Source organism: Ovis aries, chromosome 6 (genome assembly GCF_016772045.2).
Source record: "Ovis aries strain OAR_USU_Benz2616 breed Rambouillet chromosome 6, ARS-UI_Ramb_v3.0, whole genome shotgun sequence".
Lineage (NCBI taxonomy): Eukaryota > Metazoa > Chordata > Mammalia > Artiodactyla > Bovidae > Ovis > Ovis aries.
The window spans coordinates 31,315,967-31,330,898 of NC_056059.1; the positions used below are offsets into that span (position 1 = coordinate 31,315,967).

A 14,932-nucleotide genomic window follows, 5' to 3' on the forward strand; every position below is an offset into this window, starting at 1 on the left:
AGCCTGGCCGGCTATAGTCCATAGGGTCACAAAGAGCTGGACACAGCTGAAGCGACTTAGCACACACGCGTGTGATCTTCTTTGCATAGGCTCTAGCAAGCTGGCCTTCTCGCTTCTCCCAGACTCCACCACCCTGCTGTTGCTTCGGGGCCTCTGACCTTTCTCTTCCCTCTGCCTGGAACATCTTTTCCCCAGAAATCATTTTTGCTACCTCTCTCATTTCTTTCCGGTTTTTGTTGAAATCTCATCATGTCAGTGAGACTCTCCCTATCCATTCCTACATATGATTCTTTCTCTATCCATCCTTGGGCTTGCCATATTCTTGCTCTGAATTTTCCTCCATTTATCCCCAACTGACATATATATGTATGTGTATATATATATATAACTTATGTCTTTGTTCACTATTTGTTTATCTCCACTCATTTCCTATAATATAAATCCCATGAGAGACTGACAACTGTTTTGTTTACTGCTATATTCCCAGCACATAAAACAGTGTCTCAAGTATAGTAAAAACTCAATAAATGATTATCTGTAGCTGCATCACACAACACAATTCCTCAAAAGAAAGAACTTTTTTTCTGATTAGCTGGGTGTGTAGTGTCATATTTCTGATTAAAAACAAAACAAAACTATTGTTGGTGTCATGGAGCTTGAAAACTACTAAATTCACCACATTACATTTCTTTAGTAAATGAGGACCAGCCTAGGGATTTATGAATTGATAACTATTCCATTCTGTCTTTATTTCTATTGACTTCAAGAAATACTTAATGAAATGAATCTTCTGCCTTATTGTTGAGAGCAAGCAAAGATTGACTTGCAAACTGGATATTACTTTTGTTGTTTCAATGCAGTACTGCCTCACAAAGTAGACGTCAGTCATTCCAGTTATCTATTGCTGTATAACAAATCACTATAAAACGTTAATTTGCTCATAAATCTCAACTGGGGAAAGACTTGGCAGAAGCAGCTTATCTCTGTTACACTTAGCATCATCTAGACTGGCTGAAAGACTGGGGCTGGACTCACCTAAAGGCTCACAGTTGACTTCAAGACCTCAGCTGAGGCTCTCATCTGGAACACGCTGACATGCCTCCACAGCTGTTTTGGGCTTCCTCACCACAGGGTGGCTGGGTTCCCAGGGTAAGCATTCCCAAGAGAAAAACGCAGGCAGAAGTCGAATCACCTTTTGTGAATCAGCCTTAGAATATCACACAATGTCACTTTTGCTGCATCTCTTTGTCAAAGCTATCATGAAGGCCTGTCTGATTTCAAGGTAGAAAGAGATTCTCCCTCCTGATGGGGAGCCGGTAGGATTCTGAAAGAACAGTTGGGAGTAGGAATATAGTTATGGTCATTTTTGGAACATGCAAACTGTCACAGGTGTTACAAGGTATTTGAGGTGATTTTGGCTCTTCATTGATTAAAATGAGATTCCTTTGGCAGAGCTCATAGAGAACATGTAGGATTTCCATGTTGTCTTTCAAATGATCTGTAGTATAAAGAGGGTAGGGTGGGAGTTTTATCTATTTATTTATTTATTTATTTTGGAATAAGTTTTGTTTAATGAAACTTTTGTTTTAGTTAAACATGTGCAAGTATACAAACACAGGTGTACTGTATTACAATGCAAAAACATATTTATTTTTTATTTTTTTAATTTTTAATTTTTTAAAATATAAATTTATTTATTTTAACTGGAGGTTAATTACTTTACAATATTGTATTGGTTTTGCCATACATCAACATGAATCCACCACAGGTATACACGTGTTCCCCATCCTGAACCCCCCTTCCTCCTGCCTCCCCGTACCATTCCTCTGGGTCGTCTCAGTGCACCAGCCCAAGCATCCAGTATCATGCTGGACTGGTGATTCGTTTCATATATGATATTATATGTGTTTCAATGCCATTCTCCCAAATCATCCCACCCTCGCCCTCTCCCACAGAGTCCAAGACTGTTCTATACATCTGTGTCTCTTTTGCTGTCTTGCATACAGGGTTATCGTTACCATCTTTCTAAATTCCATATATATGTGTTAGTATATTGTATTGGTGTTTTTCTTTCTGGCTTACTTCACTCTGTATAATAGGCTCCAGTTTCATCCACCTCATCAGAACTGATTCAAATGTATTCTTTTTAACGGCTGAGTAATACTCCATTGTGTATATGTACCACAGCTTTCTTATCCATTCATCTGCTGATGGACATCGAGGTTGCTTCCACGTCCTGGCTATTACAAACAGTGCTGCGATGAACATTGGGGTACACATGTTTCTTTCAGTTCTGGTTTCCTCAGTGTGTATGCCCAGCAGTGGGATTTCTGGGTCATAAGGCAGTTCTATTTCCAGTTTTTTAAGGAATCTCCACACTGTTCTCCATAGTGGCTGTACTAGTTTGCATTTCCACCAACAGTGTAAGAGAGTTCCCTTTCTCCACACCCTCTCCAGCATTTATTACTTGTAGACTTTTGGATCTCAGCCATTCTGACTGGCGTGAAATGGTACCTCGTTGTGGTTTTGATTTGCATTTCTCTGATAATGAGTGATGTTGAGCATCTTTTCATGTGTTTGTTAGCCATCTGTATGTCTTCTTTGGAGAAATGTCTGTTTAGTTCTTTGGCCCATTTTTTGATTGGGTTGTTTATTTTTCTGGAATTGAGCTGCAGGAGTTGCTTGTATATTTTTGAGATTAGTTGTCAGTTGCTTCATTTGCCATTATTTTCTCTCATTCTGAAGGCTATCTTTTCACCTTGCTTATAGTTTCCTTTGTTGTGCAGAAGCTTTTAAGTTTAATTAGCTCCCATTTGTTTATTTTTGCTTTATCTCCAATATTCTGGGAGGTGGGTCATAGAGGATCCTGCTGTGATGTTATGTCGGAGGGTGGTAGTTTTAAAATATATCCACAAATCTTTTACAATTTTCCTACTCTGTTCCCTCCTCTTAAGGGGATAGCGTGGCTTTAGAGACTCACTCATAATCAGTACCATTCAGCAGAAGTGCTGTTTTGTGAACTCCAAGGCAGCTCTTACCTTTGTCACTGGAACACTTGTGTTTGGAACTGTGAGCTGCCATGTAAGAAACTCAACTATCCTTAGGCCTCTATGCTGTGCAGAAGCCAAGGCCATGCTCAGGAGACCTTGCATAGGTGTTGCATAGGTTGGCAGGGTAGCTGAGATCCCAGTTGACAGCCAGTATCAAATGCCAGTCCCAAGAGTGAGTCATCTTGGATGTCCAGCTCAGGGGGGCCTTGATAGCTTTGGCCCCACCTACCTCTGATCCAACCACATGGGAGACCCCAAATGAGAACTGACCAGTCAAACTCTTCCAAAATTTTTGATCCCCCAAATCATGAGCAAAATAAAATGACTGTTTTATACCACCAAGTTTGGTGTAATTAGTTATTTAGCAAAAATAACCAAACAGGTAGGGATAATGGCCAAGAGAATCCAACTTTTATTCAAGAGCTAAAAGTATATTCTTCAGTTCTCCACTTGCTATATAAAACATAGGTTGGTTTCAGTGGTTAAACTTTTTATTATTATTTTGTAGAAAAATAATTTTAAAAAGAGAGGGAAAAGATCTTCAAATTATTGAATCATCAATCCTAATCCTTTACAAAATTGTGAACATGCTGGACTCTGCACATAAACATAAGGACTCTTTGCAAGAAAGTCACACTCTATAGTTGGAGAACATCTTCAAAGTGTATTGAGTTCATAATCGTAATTAAAGTGAACTGCTTAATATTTTAAGGGCTTTGTTGTAATAAATCTGTACAACTTTTTTGATTATCAATACTTATCTATAAATGTATACCTGATTATACTCTCTTAATGTTAATATTGAAAGTCACCCTTCTGTTAGATCCTTGAAAAGGTTAGAACACTAGTAAATGTTGATAAACTTTTAAAAACGACACCCTTTCACATACAAAGAAGCAACAATGAAATGCATGTACAAGTTAGAGAAATATTGGAGTGGCAGACTGGAATAATGAAACATAATTTAAGAAGAAAATGAAAGTAAAAATTAGCTCAAAAAGTTGACCTGTTTCTGCTGATGAAAAATTACCAAAAAAATCATGGTAGCAACATACATATTTTCTCTTCTTCACTGTTTCTCATTCAAGGCTGGAGTATTATTAGCTCTACAAAATTTTTTTTCTGTGTACAAACTTGGCATTTATTTATTTAACTTCTTTCTTGATAGAGCAGAGACAAGGGTGTCACCAGAAAATACTGCAATTAAGAGAACGCCTTCCTCCCGGTGTGCTTGTAAATACTCCTGCCTTCTAAGAATTGTGGATTGGGTGTGTTCAGAGCAAATCTCAATTGTCATAGCTATTAAAAATAAAATCAAGTACATAGGGACCCAACTTCTTAAAAATTAGAGGGCAACTATATATTTCAGTAAATATGATAGAAACACCACAAGACTCAAGAAAAATAAATGTTCAAATTTCATCTTTAAAAACTTTTTTTACTATGATTAACTTTTCACATATGACTCTATTTGAGCCTCCCGTCCCTTTAAAAACACTTTCTGTGTTTGACCTTCAGACATAAAATCCAGCTTCTGTGAGAACTTTGAGGTCATTGTGTTACTTTGGGGATGGAGCTAAAATGGTTTACAATTTCAGCTCCGAATTGTGATCGTGATGGTCTGTGTGTGTGCCTGCACGTGTATGCCTGCCTGTGTGGGTAAATAAGAACCATGCCAGACAACATAAAACCTTCACTGGAGAGAGGTCCTGAATCTGGTTTGGCAAATCAGGATGCCACTGCGTATGAGGGTATTACTTACACGGGCGGCAGCTGTTCTGGTGACTCTACCGTTAGACACATTGGCTAAGTAGATTCTGAAGCCAGTGGTAAACAAGTGTCTCAGAGATACATCCTTACAACGGCACATGTTTAGCCTTTGACGCACTACAATGGGTGTCCCACATCGGCTTTCTTCTTCTTCAGGTTTCCTGCAGCCCCCCTGACTGTCCCTGTCACCTAGAGCCAGATGGGAAGTGAGAGCTCAGCTGATCCACCTCTTTGTGGTGGAAACCCCCAGAGCTTCAGCTCCAGGCTACAGGTTACCGAAGCCGTCATGAAAAATTCAGAGCTGATATTAACAAGTCTGCTGAAAGTAAAGCGTGTGTCACATTATCTACCCTGCCTTTCAGTTAATAGTAAAGCTACTGTCGCCAAAAGAAGAAATGTAGACTTGCTGTGCTTGTGTTCAGAGCTGCTTGTGTTGTGCTATGCAGACACAGAAATAAGAAGAAAGATGCTGTGCAAAGACGGAAAACTCAGACAGTTGAATTACTGAGAATCCTAGAGCATAACAGAAGAGCAAACTGGGAGGAAGTGGCCTCTTAATACTCGAAGTGAAATATGGGAACATTACTAAAGTCCCCATTCTGTAGCTTCATTAAATAATTAAGCATGTCTGTAATTGTTTTATATGCACATTATTTCTATATTTATCCAGTAATATATATGCTTCATGAAAGTTCTTTTAATTAAAAATGATAAGCCTATAGAAAAATTCAATATATTCAAAATTATTTGCTAATTAACTTATTAAATGCTTACTATGTTCTAAGAACCACTCTGAATACTTTCCCTGTATTCTCATTTACTTCTTACAACAAGCCAGTAAGGTAGGTACTATTTATTGTTAAACACCATTTTATTGATTAGAAAACTGAGGCGCTAGAAGGTTCATTGACCTTTCCCTGGTCATGTAATAAGCGGCAGATTTAAATGCAGGCAGTCTCTCTCCAGACCCTGTATACCTAACCAGTACTCTATCACTAACTGTTTATTCATTATATTTAACCATGCAGTTTAAATTCAAAGGATACTATACTACCTCACTCCCTTCCCAAAAGACAACAACATGCCTTAGAAAAGACAGAAACAACATTTTACAGTGAAAGTGAAGCGCTCTTTGACAATCAATTTCCATCCTATTACCCAGAGTCAACTCTCATCATGAATTTGGTGTGTATTTTAAAATATAATGTTACATTTAAAAAAATGTATATAGTATGATATCACAATGTAAGTATATTTCTACAACTTTCTTTTCTTCTCAACATTTGTGATTTGAGATCTAACCATAGTAAATATAAAACTTTAAAAGGAAAGCCTAGAGGACCGAGTTTGTGAGAATTTAACAGGGGAGGGGAAAAAAAAAAAAAACCAGCAAAAACCCAGACATAGGCTACAGTACATATATTACCTCACGAGCTGAATGGGATTTAATGGGGGCACATAGGAGGTCTTAGCATGAATGCAGTGATTTAGTAGCTAGGCACACACATCAACCAACTGTCAAGCCCCTTTGATTCCCATTCCCGTCTAATGAAACCAAGAAGCCAGACCTCATCAGAATCTTGAAAGAAAATATATGGAATCTCTTTACAATTAAGAGATCTTTTTCTTTATTTTCAAACTATATTCCTTCCTGTTACCATTAGATCATAAAGTCATCTCTGAAATTTTATCAGGTTTAAAAATGCTCTCCTATATACAATTTACAGAATGAAAACTAGATTATTGTGAAACTTTCACAGGAAGGTTTAAAAAGAGCTGAGACTATAAGCAAGTTTTTACTTTGCTTCCAACAGAGAGAAGCTAAGATATCAAGGAAGAAAAATATTAGATCATCTGACTATCATGATTTGACCACAACTCAGCCCTCTTGATAATATATGCAAGAGTTATTTGGTTGTAAAAGACCAGAACATTATCTGGGACTCATCATTCTTAGTCTAACCCTTTCACTGCTCTAAAACATAGTCTTTAGAGATAGGGAGAAGTGGGGGTGGGAAAGATAAGCAGAGTGATTAAAATATCAATAGGTGATATTATTGTTATTCTCTAGCATATGTGACATTCATTAGGTAAACAAGCAGTGTAGCACAAATGAACTATACTATGTAATGAAATATTTCACCAGAAAACCATTTTAAGATTTGGTTTGTGCTAGTTATTGCCATTTACTCAAAATACACAATTTGAAAGCCAAGACTAGGATTTATTTGTATCAACACTAGAGTTTCACATGCATTTACCTACTGCCCAACTTTGATCTCAAATCAAAATAGTTGTAAATGTTTGATTTTGAGAGTAATTAAAATAGAGAATATTGCAGAATTTCAGGTTAATTGCAAAAGCCATGTAGATTGTTTGGTATTCATAAATCTTGCCATAGTTTTCTAAGAATCAAATAAGCAAAGATGCCCAAATCACAAATGAATGAAAAAGGAAATTCTAATATTGTTTTTTTTCCTGATATTGTTTTACTGTCATTGTGCATGTTTTTATCCTCATTTACTTGTCAAAATTTGTACTTCATGACAGTGTTCCAGTGTGTGATGGTTTTTCCAGCGTTAAACTCTAATAAGTAAATAGAGAACTTACTTCTTTTTTTCTTCATATATGAACGGTTTTCAGTTACCTTAATACTCAGCAAAATGGCAGGGTGGTCATTTCAAATATCACTTGAAAATATGCTAAGTGCAATGTAATCTCATATCTGAATCTATCAATTGAATGCTTCTGCACTGTATTTGACTTCTGGAAGATAAACTTAAAAAAAAAATGCCTTCTGCTTCCAAGATATAATACTTGAAGATAATTCTAACCAGTATCAGTTGTGATAGGCATTGCTTTGTCTTTTTTCTCACGATAGCTGAACTAACGTTTTTTGTTTTATTTATGAATTTAATTGCTCAGATGACTTCCATTCCCCAGCATTCAGTATTCTCATTTATCCTAGTAGACTATAAGTTACCTGAGGACAGCTGAGAACCGTACTTCTTGTGCCCATATTTTGTGCTTGGTAAATTTTTAGACCTCAGGAAATTTTATTTGATCCAGAATTTATATTTATAGTTTAAATAAAACAATTAAATTTACAGTTTATATTATTTTTATATTCTAAATCAGCACTAATACCTATGTGATTTTCAAATCACTAAAGTTGGTTTAAGAACTTTGGAGTTTTTCTAGATTTCAATTTTTTAAATTTCTAGATAACCAAATTAGAATAATGGGCGATTTTACATGATATTACAAACCATGAATTTGTGATTTTTTTTCTCAGTACTTGCATTTGCAAATATTAGTTCTTTTTACTCAAATTGCACCTCTGTGAAGGCACAAATTTCTGCTTTTCAGATGAAAAAGCCAGTCACAGAGAACTTCAACAGCGTATTTCATATCAATGTTCACCCTCCTACCCTGGGACCTATATCTTCTGTTTCTTATATAGATTTAATTTTTAAATGTTTTGGCCCATGTTTATATACCAGAGCTGGATTGCATCCATACTACATATAAAAATGGGAATTTAAGAGAAAATGATACAATTAGGGTATAGTTTTATTATCTATACAATAGCCAGGTTTCTACTAATTATTGAAAGAATTATCTGTTTAATCAATATATTTATGAACTTTTTTTTTCTATGAAGGCAGGTGTTTACTGAAATTCATAAGCTTTGGAGTGATCTTTAGCAAAAAGGACCCCAGTCTGGTGTGCCAACATATTTGCAACAAGTAGTGCAATTTGGTAGGAGAAAAAGTAAATTAGGACCTGTACTTTGAAGCAGAGTTAAATGAAACAGTCTGACACTGGTAAACCAGGTTCAAACCAGGTTTTCTGATGTCATTTCATTGCAAAAGAGGTTGGAAACAAACAGGTTGCTTTACAGATCTAGTCCCATATTCTAAAACATGTCATCAGTCAAAAATTGCTTGTAAACAAGATTGTTTCATTCTATAGTTGGTTGTCAGAACCCTGGTAGAAGAAAACCATAGCTACTGAGAATTCATAGACACTCTAGTGTCCAATTTTGTGAAAAATGAACTAGTTGGTTACCACAAAAAGAATCTACTTATGTTTGTATTACATAAAATCTGACATAGAAGTCACCATGAAAGTGAAGTCACTCTTTGTAATCCCATGGACTGTAACCTATCAGTCTCCTCCGTCCATGGGATTTTCCAAGCAAGAGTTCTGGAGTGGATTGCCATTTCCTTCTCCAGGGGATCTTCCAAAGCCAGGAATCAAACCCGGGTCTCCCACATTGCAGGCAGACGCTTTACTGTCTGAGCCACCACAGCTTAGGCTAAAATGAAGAACTTTCCAAAAAATGTTGATGCTGTCTCCACTATTTTTATAGAACTACATTCACAGATTTCTAAATGCATTTTAGTGACATGGCAATTATGGAAGAAATCATGGTCTGTTTGTTTTTTAGATTTATGTTTACTTTGTTTTGGTTTGTTTTTTGATTTATGATAACTTTTGTTTTGTTTTTTTGTATGGCCATTTCTTTTTTTCTTTTCTCTTTTTAGTGAAAACCACCTTTTCTAAAAGAAAAAAGAAAAGTGACATCACAGTGCATTTAAGTCTCCGGTGGACTCACCACTGGCGTTTAAAACAAAGCAAAGACATTTTCAGAACAGTTTTAGACTCACAGTAATACTCAGCAGAAGACACAAAACTTTTCATAAAACTCTGCCTCACACATGCGTAGCCTCCCTGTTATGAATATCCCCCCACCAGAGTGGTGCATTTGCTATAATTGGTGAACATATATTTTCACAGCATCATCACTCAAAGACCATTGGTCAGTCTTGGTATTGTCCATTCTGTGGGCTTGGACTTATAGTGACTTATACCCATCATTATAGTATCATCCGAAGAATTTTCACTGCCCTAACAATTCTCTCTGCCCCATCTATTCATGTCAGAGACCATCATTTGTATCCTAATGAAAATACGAACTTGAAGAAAAGCTTCTTATTGAAGGTTTTCACTGTTAACTAAAATAGTCACACCTTTTCTTTTTATTTTAAACTATGTGTCTAGTTTTTTAAGGATCTTGAAATATCACTTTGGTATAATGTCTTTGAAAGACTATTGAGTTCAAATGCAATGGATGAGTCACAAAAGGTTATTAAACTTCTTTTTTTCCAAAAACGATCCATCTCACATTCTGCTGTCAAATGCTGGCACAATTAACTTAATGATGCCAATTAATAATTCACTGACTTTTAAGTATAACCTGTGACAATTATGAATGACACATAATTTTTTTTTAATTTTCCAAGTCTTTATTTCCTTACTACCTAATCTTTTACTAACATGGTCCTAGGAGCTTTAATATTTCTTTATTGAATAAATAATTAATTGGTGAGCTATAGAACTTCCTTTCACAGATTTACTGCCTTTCCACTAGAAATGTCATTTCTAACTCTTTTAACTGCCTTGATTATATCATTTCTATTTATATTAAGTACACACAACAGAACTGGAAAAGTTCAGTTTTCATTCCAATCCCAAAGAAAGGCAATGCCAAAGAATGTTCAAACTACCACACAATTGCACTCATCTCACATGCTGGTAAAGTAATGCTCAAAATTCTTCAAGCCAGGCTTCAACAGTACATGAACCATGAACTTCCAGATGTTCAAGCTGGTTTTAGAAAAGGCAGAGGAACCAGAGATCAAATTGCCAGCAGAGATCAAACTGGATCATCAAAAAAAGCAAGAGAGTTCCAGAAAAACATCTACTTCTGCTTTATTGACTATGCCAAAGACTTTGATTGTGTGGACCACAACAAACTCTGGAAAATTCTGAAAGAGATGGGAATACCAGACCACCTGACATGACTCTTGAGAAATCTGTATGCAGGTCAGGAAGCAAAAGTTAGAACTGAACATGGAACAACAGACTGGTTCCAAATAGGAAAAGGAGTATGTGAAGCCTGTATATTGTCACCCTGTTTATTTAACTTATATGCAGAGTACATCATGAGAAATGCTGGGCTGAATGAAGCACAAGCTAGAATCAAGATTGCCAGGAGAAATTTCAATAACCTCAGATATGCAGATGACATCACCCTTATGGCAGAAAGTAAAGAAGAACTAAAGAGCCTCTTGATGAAAGTGAAAGAGGAGAGTGAAAAAGTTGGCTTAAAGCTCAACATTCAGAAAACGAAGATCATGGCATCTGGTCCCATCACTTCATGGGAAATAGATGGGGAAACAGTGGAAACAGTGGCTGACTATTTTCTTGGGCTCCAAAATCACTGCAGATGGTCACTGCAAGCCATGAAATTAAAAGATGCTTTCTCCTTGGAAGAAAAGTTATGACCAACCTAGACAGTATATTAAAAAGAGACATTACTTTGTCAACAAAAGTCTGTCTAGACAAAGCTATGGTTTTTCCAGTAGTCATGTATGGATGTGAGAGTTGGACTATAAAGAAAGCTGAGTGCAGAAGAATTGATGCTTTTGAACTGCGGTGTTGAAGAAGACTCTTGTGAGTCCCTTGGACTGCAAGGAGATCCAACCAGTCCATCCTAAAGGAGATCAGTCCTGAATATTCATTGGAAGGACTGATGTTGAAGCTGAAACTCCAATATTTTGGCCAGTTGATGCAAAGAACTAACTCATTTGAAAAAACCCTGATGCTGGGAAAGATGTAAGGCAAGGACGAAAAGGGAACAGAGTCTGAGATGGCTGACCAACTCAATGGACATAGTTTGAGTAAACTCAGGGAGTTGATGATAGACAGGGAGGCCTGGCGTGCTGCAGTCCATGGAGTCACAAAGAATTGGACATGACTGAGCAACTGAACTGAACTGAACTGAGACGATAAAGAATCTGCCCACAATGCAGAAGACCTAGGTTCAATCCCTGGGTTGGAAAGATTCCCTGGAAGAGGAAATGGCAAACCACTCCAGTATTCTTCCCTGGAGATTTCCATGGACAGAGAAAGGAGCCTGACAGGCTACAGTGCTTGGGGTCACAAAGAGTCAGACATGACTAGTGACTAACACATACACACACACACACACTTAATATTAAGTTTATATTAAGTACAAGTTTGGGGTCAAAATAGATACATGAAAATAAAATAGGATTAACATTCTGGTTGACACACTTCTTAAAAATTCCCCAGACATCACTTTTGGTAGTGGATCAGTTTTTTCCACCATCAAACAGAAGTTTCCAACCATGCAGGGATGGATAAGAGGCTAGAAAGAGACTGAAAGGCAAGAAGAAGTAGTAAGAACAAAGAACTTTCATTGTAAAGGTCTTTCATTGTATGAGAGCAGGTAGTGAGTATAAAGAAGTAAAAAGCTGGGTATTTGAAATTTCAAATTTTTGAGGAAGATGAGAGCTGACAAGATTCAGGGTAAGTACTGGGAATAAATAGAAATAAAGGTCATTGAAATCGCAGAGATCCAGGTCTAGTCTGGGTGTTTAGATGAGTCATTAACATAGATGTATACATTTTGATTATTGCTTGCTTGAAATTAGACAGCTGTTACCTGCCAGAGTTAGGATTGCAACTCAGGCAGACTGGCTCTAAAGCCTGCAATTTTAACCTCTATGTACCTTTTTATGAGGATGATACGATAATGCCGCTATGATGACAATAGGGAATCTGGAGAAGGATAAACACCTCTTGTCCTGTTTCTCATGAAAGATGAGAAAACAAGCTTCCCCCAGTGGAGAAAGGTGTACTGTGACAGATGTCTCTGATGCTGAGTTTTATCCCAGATAAGTCATCCTGCAAAAATATTGAAAAAATAGAGGACTTTATATACAGTGGAGGAGGACTCAGTCTGTTTTAAAATGAGTTGGAAAGGAGGATGTAATAGTTATAATAAAATCAAGGGTAGACAACATATTTTTTGCTTTCCTGTGAAACAGAAAAAGGGGGAAAGAAGAAGAAGAAGAAAAAAAGGAGTGAAACAGAAAGACAAATGGGAGGGAAATAGGAACAAGTCACGTGAGTTGTGTGCTGTTCACAGGAAAACCGATTTTAAACAAATCCAAATACAAATTTTTTTATTTATCTGAATATCATGAACATCTATTTTGTCACCTCAGAGCTGCCAAAGTACATCTCAGAACTCTCTCTCTCTCTCTCTTTTCTTCCCCCTAGGCCTCTGATAAGCTGGTACATCACCTGGACAACAATAGTAATACACAATTCCTATTTCTGAGACTCTGCATGTAGGTCCTCAATAACATTTGTTGAATCTGAATCTAAATACCACTTGATTGAACTCTTTGCCAACTTGTTTGTTTAGGGAATTAGAATAAGGAGGTGATAATAAGGAGGAGGGTAGAATGTTGGGAAAGGGTAGGGAAAGCAAAAGGGAAGACCAGAGATAACTGTGACTGAATTCCTACCTGACTCAGGAGCTTGCTCCATTTTCACGGAAATGTGGAACAATTAGACTGAAAGGAAACATAAAGGCAGAATTATGCAATATAGTCCCCTTCACCACAATCTGCCTCAGCTGGAAATGTTGATTTTCAAGAAGAGAATGATTAATGCTGGAGCTCGCTTCCTATACCTGGCTGAACACCTATTTACTTGAGTTGAAGAGGGAAATGGAGGTGCCTCGCTAAGAGGTCATCCCATGCTTCCAAAAAGTACATAATGTGGCCTCCCCAACCTCTTCCTTTTGTTTTATAGCAGTTCCTTTGTAGTCATTTTCTTCCCATGATCTGGAAACAGGGCTTCTCATAATGAGGGTACATGAAATTGAGGTGGAGCAGACCTCTCCCCACAAAGGTGGACACACAAGCCAACCTGACTCATCAGAACTCTGAATTCCCTGGGCCACCGGGATTGCTTCATCAGTCAAGTGACCCAAAGAGCCACTCAGAACTTATCCAAGACCTGACTGAGAAAATATGAAAGGAGGATTTCTTCACTCTGAGATTGCAAGCTTAAGGACAGTATAAATCTAGAGCTGCCAATGGTAGTTTAGAGAACAAAGAATATTTTAGAAAGGTAAAATAATAGGATGAAAATACAGAGAGATGGAAAATGAGGCTGGAAGAGTAGGCAAATTTCTGATGAATTGTAAAGCATTTATGTGATAAACAGAAATACTGGCTATCCCCCTGCAGGCAAAAGAATGCCAAAGTGGTATAAACAGATTTGGTAGCAAGGGAGCCTGGAACTGTGGTGTGCTCATATTTTTTTTGTCTAGAAAAATAACAGTGTCATTAATGTGGAGGTAGATAGGAATATGAGGAAATGAAGAAAACTGATCAGTTCAGTGGCCGTGGCAATTTTCTTTACAATAAACAGTAATGGTATGTTCTGTGGTATGGGCCTACACAAAGTCAAGACTACATTTGTGATATTTAGTAAGATTTTAGTGATCTAATAAATAATAATTTGAGAGAGAGAAAAGAGTCAAGGGTCACCCACAATTTTCTGGCTTAGAACATTGCAAAGATGAGAACTGTTGACCAAGATTAAGGATTGAAGTTAAAAGGGCTTTGAAGGGAGCTGAGGACAAATAATAAATCTGGGCGAGTTCAGCTCGATAAGGTTACATCATCCTAAGTAAGATGAGGGTGGAATTACGAAAGTGGGAGTCAACAGCATATGCAATGAAATTGCCCAAGGAGAATAGATTGTGTAAGAAGAGAAAATTGACAAGGAATGAAAAGTCCTCTGCAGATGAAGAAAATAATGGAGTGAGTGTCGGTGACATGAAAACCTAGATAGAGTTTCAATAGCTGTCTGGAGGTCAAGGAATTTAAGGATGAACAGCATTCACTAACTTTGTCGCTTTGGAGGGTTACCTTGGCATTACAGTGAACTTTCACCACAGTGATGGTATGAAGTCAGGTAGCACTGGGTTGAGAAGTGAAGTACACGTGGAGGAAAGTTAAAGGGTATAGATTATTAAGACTTAGATATGAGAATACCTACCAGGCAGGGGAGACACCATGATCACAGGACTTCCATTATGAGGGAAAACCAGGATAGTACATAGAAAAGAATAAGAATGTGCAATGCTGCCTTTTATCTATTTGTTTAGTTATTTAGATGTGAAATTTGTGGAAGGAGAGGATAACTGATGGATCAGG

General features: G+C 37.2%; 1 long non-coding RNA gene across 1 annotated transcript; it reads left to right on the forward strand.

Moving 5' to 3' along the window:
• The first annotated feature begins 987 nt into the window (after window positions 1-987).
• On the forward strand, window positions 988-5,447 carry LOC121819879 (uncharacterized). Its single transcript, XR_006060262.1, has 2 exons — window positions 988-1,149; window positions 4,977-5,447. It is a non-coding gene; the product is annotated as an uncharacterized LOC121819879 (long non-coding RNA).
• The last annotated feature ends 9,485 nt before the right edge of the window (window positions 5,448-14,932 follow it).